This window comes from Elephantulus edwardii, unplaced genomic scaffold (genome assembly GCF_000299155.1).
Source record: "Elephantulus edwardii isolate Elephantulus edwardi_28Jun2011 unplaced genomic scaffold, EleEdw1.0 scaffold00029, whole genome shotgun sequence".
NCBI classification, from domain to species: Eukaryota; Metazoa; Chordata; class Mammalia; order Macroscelidea; family Macroscelididae; genus Elephantulus; species Elephantulus edwardii.
This window is the reverse complement of record NW_006399779.1, coordinates 11,519,441-11,532,819: the sequence shown is the minus strand read 5'-3', so window position 1 is coordinate 11,532,819 and position 13,379 is coordinate 11,519,441.

Here is a 13,379-nt window from a genome sequence, read left to right as displayed (position 1 = left end):
AACTAAAGGATTGCTGGTTCAAACCCATCAGTGGTTCTTCAGGAGAAAGATAAGGCACTCTGCTTCCACCAAGTTTTATAGCCTTCACAGGCCTCTGTTATAACAGACTCCATGGCAGTGGTTGGTTTGTGGTGGCTCAAGTATTTTCCTGAGCAACACGTATGTTATGTGCCATCGAGTTGCTTGCAGCTCATAGCGACCATATGTACAACAGACCTAAACCCTGCTCTATCCTGTGCCAATCGCACTGTCTCCAACACACCCACTCCATTACGCCAGCCACTGAATCAATCCACCTCATAAGGGGCCTTCCCCTCCTGCACCCAAGGATGGTGTTCCCCTCCAAGGACCGGTCTCTCCTTACAACATGTCCAAAGTATGTCAGACGAAGCCTCAGAATCCTTGCCTCCAGGGAGCAGCCTGGTTTAACCCTCTTTAGGGTGAATCTGTTTGTTTTCTTGGCAGTCTATGGTACATTTAATACTCTTCTCCAGCACCACAGCTCAAAGACATCAATTCTCCTTCTATCATCCCTAGTCATTGTCCAACTCTCTGACGCATAACAAGTGTTTGCAAAGATCATGGCCTGTATCAGACCCACCTTAGTCTCCAGAGTGACACCATTACTCTTCAGTACTTTGGAGAGGTCCCTAACAGCAGACTTTCCCATCACAATACATCTTTTAATTTCCTGGATACTGGTGCCAAGAGTGTTGCCTGTGGAGCCAAGCAAACTAAAGCAGTGAATAATCTCAATCTCTTCATCATCACAGGGGTGTAGAGACAAATTAACAGTCTCCTGCGATGTTCACAGTCCTAGGAGGAGGGGGCGGTAACAAGGAACTGGCAATCACAGGAGGGCAGGATGTGCTAGAACTGGGGAGTCCTAAGGGACGCTGCATCCAGCCCCAGTGGTTCCCCGGAAAGGACTTAAAGGGACCTAGAAAGAGAGAAGAAATGAGCCAGAGGGGGGAATGGTGTGCATAGGGATGTGTGTAAGTGCATGGGCATGTGTGAGTGTGTGTGTGTGTGTGCATGCATGCACGCCTGGGCACTCCACAAGGACATGCTTCATCACAAATGATTCATCATGGTGCCTTTCTAAAACCCCACATTAAGCACCTTATATCTTGAAATGTATTGTGTTCCAGCCCACTGGGCAGAAGGTCAGAGAGAACATTTCCGAGTCATACCTCACTGGATTTCTACATCTTGTTAAATGTTCATTCACTCTTTTTAACATGTCAGAGAAAGACTGCCTGGCTCCTCTTCTTAGGGTACCTAAAGTGAGGGTGAGGTGAGGCAAACTTCCCAGATGGGCTCATTTCTCCCTCTTGGGCTCAGGAAGAGTAAAAGATCCTTCCTAGTTTTATACACTTCTGTAATTAACCCACCCACTGCCACTGGGTTACTGAGAATGATCTTGATCTCCGTTGGAGCAGCTAGTGGATTTGAACTACCACTCTTTCAGCTAACCGTCCAATACATTATACACTATGCTAATAGGCCTCTGCTGTTACTAGGCAACAAAATTCCACCTCCTGAGCTGTTAACAGCCATGCTAGAACTTCAGTCTGGGCCCCTTGGCCCTCTGGGCTCAAGCTTCCTGGACTCTGGAATCTACATTCATTCATTGGCTCTGTCACTCATTTATCCAGTCTAAGCCTCGCACAATCCCAAGTGCAGGGGCAGAAAAACTTACAGACTCCTGCCCCCATGGGGTCTGCATGTTAACAGAGGCAGCAGATACTAAACGAGCAAGGGAGTAAGTGAGTGAGTGGGAGTTTCTTGTCATGACAGGTTCTATAGGAAAACAAATATAAAGTAGGGTAATACATTTCAGAGTGGCATTGAGAGCAGTCACTTTTAATAGATGCACAGGGACACCCTCGCTAAGGTAACATTTAAGCTGACTGAACCACGAGACACAGTCATTCATGCAATGGTCTGGGGGAAGAATGAACCTAATAGTGGGAACTGTAAGGTCTCAGGATAATAACAAGTTTGATGACTGCAAGGGACAATCAGAGGCCCCGTGTGGGTGGAGGGCAGTGAGTGAGGAAGAGAACGGGGCATGAAGAGGCTGCAGAGGCCAGGATATGCTGGCACCAGCAGCCGCTAAAGGATGTCATGGATTAAACTGTGTCCCTAAAAACTGTGCTAGATCCCCAAGACAAGGCATGTCATTGTTACAAAAATGATGCCATATGAGTGTAGGTACATCCTACATCTAATCACTGAGTTATAAAAGGAACAGAAATGCAAGAAACTACTACTCACAGGGGGTAGAGAGAGGCTACACTAAGACAATGGAGGGATATGAATCTACAAGTTGAATAACAAGGATTACCAGCTACTCTGGTGGCTTCCCTAAGCCATAGCCACCAGGCCACCAGAGCTCCGTTCCTTAAGGAGTTGCTCTGACAACTCAAAGGAAGGCAGTTCAAATCCACTACGTTCCAATACACCAGCTGCTCCATGGGAGAAAGATGGGCAATCTCCTCTTATGCAATTTACAGCTTCTGAAAGCCTGCTGGAGGGTGAGTTAAGAGTCAATTCTGACCAAAAAGAAACTGAAATAGGGAGTTCTGGTGGCCTAATGGGTAGCGTAGGGGTACAAAACTGAGCTGTGATCCCAAAAGCCCACAGTTCAAATACACCAGCTATTCCAAGGGAGAAGACTAGGGAATCTCCTTCTCTGTAATTTGCTGCCTCTGAAAACCCACTGACATAAATGGTCAGTTCTAACTCGACAGCACACAACAACAGCAAGAAGTGACTTGCAGTGTCACCCCAAAGGCAGGCTGTTCGAACACACCAGCCACTCCAAGGGACAAATAAATTGGTTTCTATTCTGTGGCATATAACAACAACAACAGAAATGGCAACAGGTAAGGAAGGACCTTGCTCTAGAGTTATGACGATTTGGATATCTAACTTCCTGATCTGTGAAAAGATATATTTATGTTCTTCAAAGCCACCCACCTATGACACTCTGTTAAAGAAACACTAGGAAACCAAGACATGCAGGGTTCAGATTATAGTCTATGTACAATAGCAATCCAGTGGAAATTTTGAACAAAAGGGTGATAAATTTTCAATTATGTTTATAAAATATTCCAAAAACCCATTGCTAGCCATTCTGACTCATCATGACCCCACAAGAACTCCCTGTAGGGTCTCCAAAGCTGTAAATCTTTCCAGGCCCAGATAGCCACATCTTCCTCCCATGAAGCAATGAATACATTCAAACCACTCATTTTTCGGTTAGCTGTAAAGCTCTTTTTAAAACTGTGTCACTGAAACTCCTTTTTAAAAAGAGATTCTTTAAAAACTCTCTGCCCTCTCATAGCTAACCCTCTCTATGGGTTTTTTGAGATACTGTAAATTGGATCAGAGGCAATTATTCATCTTTCTTCATCAGACTCAAACCACCAAAAAGGCACCACCTTTATTTTACCAGTGCAATTCCCTATGAACCAGGCCACTAGAGCTCCCCTTCAAAAGATTACTTCAAAAGATTCTTAGAACACTCACAGCTGGCCTTTCAGCAAGTTTTCAGAGGTTGCAAATCACATGAGAAGAAACTGCCCGTCTTTCTCCAATAGAGAGGTTGGTAGATTCGAACCACTTGCCTTTGCGTTGGCAGTGCAACTCCTTACCCACCAGGCCACCAGAACTCCCTTCCTTAAAAAGACTGCTGTGTTAAAATCGCCCTGGATTCTGGCCCTACAGCATTTTCTTGAATAACTTCTCTGAATTTGGCCTTTGGCCTAATGAACGTGAGGTCCTGTCCAGTCCACTGCCTGGTCCCACTTAGTGGGAAATGGAGGTGACCCTCATCAGTGAGCACACAGCCCCGGCTCATTCATCTCACCATCTCTTTCCCTAATCAGAGTGGCCTGCGCAGTCATTAGCCCAATCGCCTGATTGCAGAGTAATTTTCCCTTTCCACAAAACTGAAAAATCCCGTTTGCTCCTTCCTCTTAAAGCTGCTAGCCTGGCAGCCCGCCAGCTTCAGCACAGTAATAGATTTCCTGAGTGGCATTCACACTTGCCATTCCTCCCACCGGCTGTCACCTGACCTGATGTGTGGGGCTTCCAGGTTTTAAAAGATTTCTTGGGTGATCCGGGACAAAGCTGCTCCCAACTAGGGGCAGAATATCTGGGGAGTCTGAGGATGACACTGAGACCCAGGCCCAAGCCAGAATCAAAGAATCACAGGCAGAGGTGGGGGTGGGTCAGGGAAGCTGGATTTTTAAAAGCTCTCGTGTCTGAGTGTCATCTCTGTTTGAGATCTGCTCAACTGGAAAACAATAGGCTGTGCTTAAAAGTTCAACACAAATTCTTTGCACAAAGAAAAGTATATCCATACACTAGCAGCTGCAGACCCAGAGGGGGCAAAATTCTTTGCTGGTTACATAGATCTGTGCTATAAAAGAGGAGTGAGTTAGATGTCTGTGGGCATATGCAGGCCTGAACTTCTCATCTCAGAAAATCCCTGCAGAAGGAGAAGCGCCTACTTCTTCGCACTCATTCCTCTCAATGTTCACACCTCACAACAGCAAACCCACACACTCAGGATTTTCAGCACCATATTCCCTGAAGATACGTATTCTGCCAGGCCTTCAATACTGTGGGTTACTGCCCTGGAAATGTAAAATATTGCAGCTCCCTTAATGAAAAGAAAATAAATAGCTCAACTAATGGGAAGTCCTATACCACTTCATCCTTGACCTGGGGGGAAAAAACACAACAGAACCTAAACCAAGTAGCTATTAGATAACAGTCTATTTAATTTGGCAAGTGTTTATTGAGCACCTACTGTGTGTTCTGTAGAATTCTCCACTTATGTTTAATTGTCTGTCTCACTCCCCTTATCTTGATTTTACAAATGAGGACACTGGGAGCCCAAGGAGGTTAAAAGACTTCCCCAAAGTACCAAGCTAATATCAGAGCTGAGCAGAGAAATGCTCTTTGTTGTCTTGGTAAAGATCTATGTTGCTCTGTTAGTGAGAATCTCCTGTGTAGCAGGCATTTATGTGGACATAAAGTACATCATAGCCATGCCCCCAAGAACTGCAATGGGCAAGGGAAATAGAATTACAGTATATTAACAAACATAATCAATACTACCACTGTGGAAGAAATAAGCTTAGAATCGTGGAGCCAGGCAAGGCCAAGTCCAATTCAGGACAAATGATAAGAAGGTCAATCTTGGTTGCTGTTGTTATGTGCCTTTGAGTTGGAACCAACTCAGCTGATCTTCCAGAGAGTTTCCAGAGATTGTAAATAACACAGGAGTAGACTGTCCAGCTTTCTCCCACAAAGCACCTGGTATATCCTACCTGCCCGCCTTGGGACTGGCAGCACAGTTCCTTATCACCTTATCACTACAACACCAGAGCTCCTTGAATCTTTGGTAGGACTTCCCGATAGTGGGTAAGTCTGAGCAGTGGCGAAGACAGGGTTATATGAAGCAGTTGTTAATAGCTGTGGAATTAACTTCAACTCATGGCACCCCAAGCACAACCAAATAAAATACTGTCCAGTCCTGCACTCTCTTCACCATCATTGGTCATGCTGAATCCATTGTGATCATTGTATATTTCCAGTGCCTTCCAGTGGAGGGGGCTCACTGTCAGATCTCTCTTTTTAGTCTACGATAGACTAGAAGAGTTTAGAAGCCTCACTCAAACATGTTCAGCATGATTGACTCTGCTGGCATCCAAAATAACTGGTGGAATAGCTCTCAGCATCAGAGCAACACACAGGCACCACAGTATAAGAAAGAGGCGGTAGAGGAACTGTTCAACCCAGTAATAACACACCTAGGTCTATACTCAAGGGAAGCAAAAACATCTGCTCATACAAAACCTTGTAAACACATGTGCATAGCATTATTCACAAAACCCAAAATGTGGATGCAACCATGTGTCCACCAACTGATGAACAGATAAGTAAAATGTGTTATAGCCAGACACAAAAGAACACTAATTAGGGTTTGGTGGGGTAGGGGGACTAAAGTACTGATAATTGCTAAAACAGGATAATCCTTAAAAATAACAAGCTAAGAGCGAAATATCTCAGTCACAAAAGGACAAATATTGCATAGGGCCACTACTGTAAAACAGGACTGACATTGGGGTGGAGGGAAGACAGAGAAGAAGGGGAAGAATAATGTTGCATTGCAACAGATGAGGGAGGGAACTGTTTAAAAGGGATGTGATATTAGGTATTATTGTCATGACAGGAGTCCAGAATGATGGCTGCACAGTGCAGTGGACTGCGGGAAGGGATTGCATAGCAATGAAAGAATTTTTCTTTTACTTATCAAGGAGAAAAGTGAATTGAGGGGAGGGGGTGGGAAGGGAGAAAAGTGCAACAATAAATGACTGGAAACCATAAGTCTCTGTAAACTTTCATTAAAATTAATTTTTAAAAAATAACAAGCTAATTAAGAGAAACTAGATATAAAGGCCACATATTGTTATTATTCCATTCATAGGAAAGGTCCAGATTAAGCAGACTCACAGGGACATAGTAGATTAGTGGTTGCCAAGGACTGGGAGGGAGAGGGAATAGGAGTAACCGCTTCTGAGGTATGGCGTTTATTTGGAGGATGATTAAAATACTCAAAGTAAATAGGGGTGGTGACTGTACAACTGTGAGAAGATATGAAAAGTCACTAAACTACATTTTAAAGGGAGTCTGGGGGTCTTTCACAGGGAGTTGCACTGCTAATGCAAAGGCCACAGCCCCCTGGTGGTCTGAATCCACCAGTGTCTCTGAGGAATAAAGATGGGCACTCTCTTCTCCATGTGATTTACTGCCTCAGAAACCCAACAAAGGACCAGCTCTGAGTTGGTTCCAACTCAACAGTAAGGAGAGAATTTTAAGATATTATGTAATGTAATGATATCTCAATAAAGCTATTTGAAAAACAAAAACAAACAGCCAATTCCAGTGGGACCCACTTCTTCCCAGAGTCAACACAATTAGGGTACATTACTGCTCCCTCTTTCAACACTTGTTTCTTCTATCTTCCTGGGGACATTTAAAAAGCATTTTGTGTTATCCCTACAATGCTTAAAAATGAAAATAAGCTCAGCATCTTCATTCCACCCAGGACTAGGGACCAATCAAGTACACTTAAGGAAATATGATGGCAAAGAAGCCAGAATTATGCTCAAGTAATGCCGTATTTTAGGTAAGAAGAGTTCATTACAGTATATATTTTTAAAGCAGAGCTTAGGATGCTAATCAACACTCACAAAATTTTATCTCGCTGCATATATGATGTTTTCTCCCTGTTTTATTAACAAATCACATAACTTATGAGCAGATACAAAAATTCCATGGACAGGAATACACAGAGTCCAGATAGCAATGGCTGGTGAGCACTCTGTCTACACAGCATCATTCTAGACAATGTGACAGAGATGTACCTAAAGTCCCAGGTGTGTCCTGGTCTGGAATACAATCTTCTGGCAGACGCCATAGTAACTGCTGGCTGATTGAGTCTATAATACTTCCCACCAGGCTTGGCATTTCCTCCTAATTATAGTGAATTTAAGCTAATTTCTTGTCTGTGTGTGTTTAATTTTATTTTGCTGCTACTGTTGAAAAACAAAATATATATACAACAACAAAATATACACCAATTCAGCCATTTCTACACATGCTGGTGAGGGACACTGATTACATTCTTTGATCTGTGCAATCATTTCCCCCTTCCTTTTCTGAATTTTTTCTACTTCATTACCATATATACACTCTTCAATTCCTATCTAATCTTTGAGTTGCTGTTGTCACTTTAATTCTATACATGGGTTGTTAGTGTCCTCAAACTGGCTCCCACACTCAGTAACACTGTGTACTGCAGAACGCAATTCAGCCCAATCCTGTACCGTCTTCACAATCTCTGCTGTGCTTAGCCCACTGCTGCAGACACTGAGTCAGTCCACCTCACTGAAACACCTTCCAGTGTTCCAAGCTTGATGTCCTTTTCCAGAGACTAGCCCTTCCTGATAATATGCTCAAAGTCTGTGAGACAAAGACAATATTCTTACTTCTAAGGAGCATCCTGGCTGTACTTCTTCCAAAAACAGCTATTTTTGTTTGTTCTTTTTGCAGTCTATGAGATATTCAATGCGGCAGAAGGATGGGCAATCTCTTCCTGTGCCTTTGAAAACCCACCAGCAGGTCAGCTATGGGTTGGTTCTGACTCTGTGGTACACAACAACGTGGGATATTCAATAGTGCTTATCTACACAATTCGAAGGCATCACTTCCTTTCAGTCTTCCTTACTTATTGCCTAATTTTCACATGCAAATGAAACACTTGAAAATATCATGGCTTAGGGCAGGTGCACCTTAGTCTTTAAAGTGATATCTTTGTCCTTTAACATTTTAAAGAGATCCTTGGCAGTATATTTGCCCAGTATATCAATTTATTTCTTTACTGCTGCTTCCATGAGTGATGACTGTGAATCCAAGTAAAATTAAATCCTTGAAAACTTCTGTCTTCTCCATTTAGAATCATGTTTATTATTGTTGTGAAATTTTTTGTTTTCCTTATATTGAGGTGTAATCCATACTGAAAACTATAGCCTCTGAGCATTATTAAGTGTTTCAAATCATCTTCATTTTCTGCATGATGTAGGTTGTTGATTAGTCTTCCTCTAATCCTGATGTCACAATCTTACTAATGTTCAGTTTCTTAGATTTCTTTTTTCCCTTCAATGTATAGACTGATTAGGTATGGTGAAAGGATACAGTCCTGGCATATACCTTTCCTGATTTTAAACCATGCAGCATCCCCTTGTTCCATTTGAACAACTGCTTCTTTATGTATAGATTTTGCATGAGCATAGTTAAATATTTTGGAATTCTCATTCTTCTCAATGTTATCCATAATTTCTTAAAAATCTCCATGGTTGAATGACTTTACAAAATCAATAAAACACAAGTAAACATAGATCTTAAAAGCAAAAACAGCTCTAGGCAGATATTTTGCATTTGTTAAGATAAACTATTGCTCTATTTTAAGAAGACTTCAGAAATTAGTTTTGGCTTAAGTTTAATGATTATCTCAAGGCAATAGTTTTAGAAGAACATCTGCCACAACCTGAATCAGGTGCACCTTAATTTTCAAACTTACATCATTGCTCCTCAGCATTCTGCAGAGGTTCCTGACAGTGGACTTGGTCACTGCTATATATCTACTGATATCCTGACTGCTTGGTCCAAGCCGAACATCATGACTCTAGCAAGTCAGAAGTCTACTCCGGGACGTCTAGAGTTCATGAGAATTTGAAATTCAATTCTACATGTTCCCCCTTTTTAGCAGGATTCTTATATGGAATCTTGGATCTAAATGTTCAATGATAATTTTGGGCAACACCCAGTTCTCATGGCAAAGGAGGAAACTTTTTCATGGAGGCCACTAGTCACACACTCTATATTTTCTTCTATTCTTGACTTTTCCTCTGTTGAACCAGGTTAACAGAGATCAATCATTGTGCCTTACATGGATGTTTGCAAGCTTTTTATAAACTTGGTAGAACAGCAGCTCTAAATACGTTATTAGGTAATCTAACTGTGATTAATTAACAGGCCAATAAAACCATGATCCTAAACCTGGGAAGCAAGAAACCAAATCCCATGCAGTTGGCAGTGATACATAAAAACAGCCTCAGGGCTACCCTTTTTCTCTCTTTTTGTCATTGTTGTAAATATACTGGTCACACAACTTTTGCCAATTCAGTTTTACAGACATATAGCTTATTGACAACAATTGCCATGATTGACTGTACAATCCTAACTTTAACAAATGTGACATTTTTATCACCATAGCCCCTGTTCTCAGTCCTTCTCACCCCTAAGCTGGTTTATTTTTTGATAATTTGTTCAAAACTTTGTGACACCCTGAAAGATCACCAGAGTCACTCTGGAGTGTGAACAGAAATTATTGCCACACTAAAATGTGGGTGCCATGGAAACGACTAACAGGAGAAAAAAAGGAAAATGTACATGCTTGTGAAACTTCTAACGTGCTAAAATCAGCAATTCTCTCTGAAGAGCTGACTGTAAAACTTGCCAATCGATCCGTTTTAGAACCCAAATGGCTTTGTTCAAACTGCTATAGCCCCACTGGGCGAAAAAAGTGTTGGCACTTAAAAAATGATTAAAAACTCCCTGCTATTTATAATGATGGAGAAATGTTGCCGAGAATTAAATGTCTTGTCAGTAGAAAAATGTAGCTGTCTGGAAGGGCTGTGGATGCATGCAGAGAATTAACAACAGGGTGGTGGTGAATACTCAAAGTCCTGCTCCAAGGAGCATGGAAGACAAGACTGTTTGTTTGTATTGCGGCTCTTTTTCCCCGTTTTATTTTGTAACTGCAGCATTTCTCGCCTTCTCATTCACCAGACCTCTGGGGTAATGTGAGGCGAATGATTTAGACTTCAAGCGTGTAACACTTGGCTCCCAGCAGAGTGTCATCATCATCTCTCCTTTGTACTTCCAAAATAAAACCAGTATTCATCACCCCACAGTAGATTTTCATTAAAGCTGGTCTAGGAAACACACACACACACACACATACACACACACACGAAGTCTCTACCACATTGCCCATACAGAGAAAGCAATGAAGAACACACAAATGGCAACGAAGATCCAACGTGCTCTATCTATGCCAAACTTCTAGGCCAAGAGTCAAAGGCCTTTGCCGAGGATCTCACCAGACTCTCCATATCCATGCAGAACCTTAACTTCAACCAAGCAGTGCTGTGGCTGACACAGACATACTGCCCTGACCCTTCGAACTTTGCCACTACCACACTACATAAAGTTGTAGTGTGTGTCAGCCTGGATATACAAGTAACTTGACCCATAGAGTCTGGTCTTTGTCTTTGATTCCTGGTAGCTAATATCTAAACTCTTAGAATTTTTCCAGTAACCAGAGTCTTTGTTCTCTATAGAAGGGTTCTAGGCTACACACAAAAGTTTATACAAATAAGGTGACTCTTGTTGGATGGGAATTAGCCATGATTGAAAAATTATCATGTGATTATCAGTCAGTCTGCAGAGAGGCAAAGGAGACTAGAAATGGAGAAACTGTGGACAGTGGAATGGAGTTCGATTAATCATGTCTGCATGATCATGATGGCATTCCCATAAAAACTCTGGATATGGAAGCTCAGATGAACTTCTGGATGGAGAGAAACATCAGTGGGCACAGGGCAGGGAAGCTCTGAGCTGGGACCCTATCAAATCTTACGCTTGCTCACTCTCTCTGAATTCATATCCTCAGTTCTGTGAGTCTAGGAGATTATTAAATTTGTTATTAAATTATTATTTATTATTCAATTAGTACGAGTAATGGGAACCTTACAATTTGTAGGTAGCAGGTAAGACGCCAAGAAGCTTGTAGCAGGTGGATGAAGTTGGACAGGCTTAACAGTCCAAAGGGCTGCTTCCTTTCATCTAGCTCAGGGGGTTAAAGTCAGAAGAACATCTGCCATCAGTACCAAAGAGGAGATTTAGAATTGGTGCTGGAGAACTCGACACACATCTATGTCTATTCCTCCTTCAAACCCTAGCTTGAAACCTTCTTATTTGCTTACTTCTCACTAGAGAGCATACTTTCACAGAAATATGTCCATGTTTCCGTTGCATTAGTGTGTTTGTGTTTTCTTTTTCTTATTAATCATAGCATATTTTATTAGGGGAAAAAATATACCCACATAATCATCTCAGTAAATTCTGACTGCCTTTCCCATCCCTCACCTCCTCCTCTGACAACTGCAGTTTTTCAAATATTCAGTGGTTATTACTCTTTCTAGTATTTTCAAGTCATATGTAGATCCATGAACTTAGCTTAAAAAACATGTAAGAGGGTAAAAACCATTTTCCAATGTTTACTTGGATAAAAGCATAAACAGCAACTGTTTTTCCTCATATTTGGGATATGAATTTGTAATTTGTTTATTCAGCAACAGTTAAGATTTTACTAAACGCTGGCTAGGGCTCTAGTTCCTGGGGTCGGAAGCCCTTTTCATAAGGACTTCAGGCCAAAAGATGAGTCTGAGGTGTCTAGAAGAGGTTGCAAGTGAGAAAAGAGGTGTTACATGATGGGAATTACAATCAGTATCACAAAACAAAATGTGTGTGAACTGTTGAATGGAAAACTAATTTGCAGTATAAATTTCACCCACATCACACATACAAAAGGTTTTCTAAAACCACTTATGTGGTAAGTGCTCCAACTAGATCACACATACAGGATGAAACATGCAAGAGAGGATCCTAACCAAGGCCCCAGGGCTAGAGAATGCCTCCAGAATGAAGACAAGAGGCCCCGGGGAGCTGGGAGAAGGTGGCTAGGAAAAGATGTTTTCGGCAGCGAGAATAGTTGGAGCAAAGGGTCAGAACTCAGAGATTCAAGGCATGGTTTTAAGATTTCTTGAATCTGCAAGAAGTTCAGCTATTGTTAAGTGTCATCAAATCAACTACACCCTACAATGATCCTATGAACCACTGATGCACACTCTGTCCTATCCTGCATCAATACTCAACATATTTGAGTCCATTGCTCCAGATACTGTATCAATCAATGTCATTGAGGGTCTTCCTCTCCTTTGTTGACCCTCCACCTTTCCAAGCATGATGTCCCTTTCCAAGGAACAGCCCCTCCTAACCACACAAGTTAGTGCCTCTGAAAACCTGCTGGAAAGTCAGCTATGGGTCATTTCCAACTTGACAGTATATAACAACATGTCCACAGTACGTGAAAAGAAGCTTCACCATTTCTAACTCCAAGAACATTCTGGTTCTACTTTCTCCAACACACAGCTGTTTGTTATTTTGATAGTCCATGGGATATTCAGTTCTCTTCAACTCCACAACCCAAACGCATCAGTTCTTCTTATGTCATATTTATTTATTGCTCAGTTCTTAGATGCACAGCAGGTGACTGGAACGACTATGGCTCGAATCAGTGGCACCTTCGTTTTCAAACTCATATCACTGCTCTTCAGAGCTTGTGGTGAGAGTCCTTGATAGCAGACCTTCTAATGCTATACGTCTCCTGATTTCCTGACTGCTGGTACAAGGGTATTGACTGTGGATCCAAGGAAGGTGGAATCACTGGCAATCTCAATCCTTTTCTCCATCTATCATGATGCTGCCTATTGGCCCAGTGATGAGAATTTTGTCTTCATGGTGTTTAGATTTAATCTGTATTAAAGGTTGCAGTCCTTGATCCTCTGCAGCAAGTGCTTCAGGTCATCCTCACTTTCAGCAATCAAGCTGGACGAAGACTTGGTAGTAGAGGCAGAAGCAAGTCTAGAAGTCTGGGCTGAATCCTGAGA